The 1,096-nt window shown below is 52.2% G+C and overlaps 1 protein-coding gene across 3 annotated transcripts in view; it reads right to left on the bottom strand.

Moving 5' to 3' along the window:
- Positions 1–1,096, bottom strand: part of LMO3 (LIM domain only 3) — a 62,604-nt gene that overhangs the window by 58,126 nt on the left and 3,382 nt on the right. The gene's annotated exons all lie outside the window — the stretch shown is intronic.

The following is a 1,096-nucleotide window of genomic DNA, read 5'->3' as shown; positions in this document are numbered from 1 at the left end:
AAAAAAAAAAAAAAAAAAAGACGGGGGAGGGAATCTCTTTCTCTCTCTCTTTTTTAAAGTTTAAAATAATGAGGTCCTCAAGGATCCGCCAAGTACTGGTGTTGACCGCATCTGAGCCACAGGTGTCCTCCTTTTAGGCAACTGCAGTCCGAGGCTGTCTCTCTCCGTCCTGGCTCAAGACAACTTACCCCAGCAGCGTACGAGCTGAAGGAAGCCCCGGCTCTCTGCTGCAAAATGCAATCCCTTCCCAGCCAGACATAATACAGCCAAAGAAAAGGTCACTCAGTTATTACTGAGCCGGCGGAGCCCAGGCAGCGCTTGTCAAGACCACAGAGAAGCAGCTCCCTTCCGATTTAAGACTATTTACCTCTCGCCCCCACCCCTCCCCTCTTCTCTCCCTTCCTTCTCTCCCTCCCTCCCTCGCTCGCTCGCTCGCTCGCTCTCGTGTGCCTGTTCTGCAGCGCAGTCAAGTACAGCCGCCCTCAGAAAGTGCAAAGCAGCTACGAGACAGATCGGGCTTTGTTGCTAATTTCCCAGGGTGAAAATTTACAAGCCTGCGAGTGCAGTCAGCACAACCGCATGCATATGCTGCTCACAAACGCTGGGGACAACCCCGCACAGAAAATGTGACCCCTGCAAGCCGACGGAGGAAGGACCCTACCTCCTGGACCCGTCCAAGAGAAGAACTCCTGCGAAAGAGCTCCGGAGGAAAAGGGTAGGGTTCCTAAATTAACCGGGGCATTTTGAAAGAGGTGGCCACGTTTAAAGCAAATTGTCTTTCAAAGCCATTTCTGAAGCTACCAATTACGGAAATTAAAATAAAAGCAAGAGAAGCAAACAGCTACCAGAATGCACTGGAAAAGCGCACTACCCTCCCCTTTAAGAAATGTCTGCGGGGTGGCTGCAGTTGCGGGTCTCTGACTTCCATTCGTGAAGTCTCTCAAGTCGCTGCTTGGCAAGTCTGCCACAGGAGATGGTCCGGCGGAGGACACACACACACTCCCCTTCCTCTCTTGTTCTAAGGGTCCAAGAACCAGACTGTGAACTTGTTCCCCATTCACCAGTGCTAGCTACCAACCTTCCACACCCCCCCCCC

The sequence above is a fragment of the Carlito syrichta genome, unplaced genomic scaffold (assembly GCF_000164805.1).
Source record: "Carlito syrichta isolate Samal-C Ts95f unplaced genomic scaffold, Tarsius_syrichta-2.0.1 Scaffold101961, whole genome shotgun sequence".
NCBI lineage: Eukaryota > Metazoa > Chordata > Mammalia > Primates > Tarsiidae > Carlito > Carlito syrichta.
Note: the sequence above shows the minus strand (reverse complement) of the source record. Positions and strands in the feature narration are given on the sequence as shown.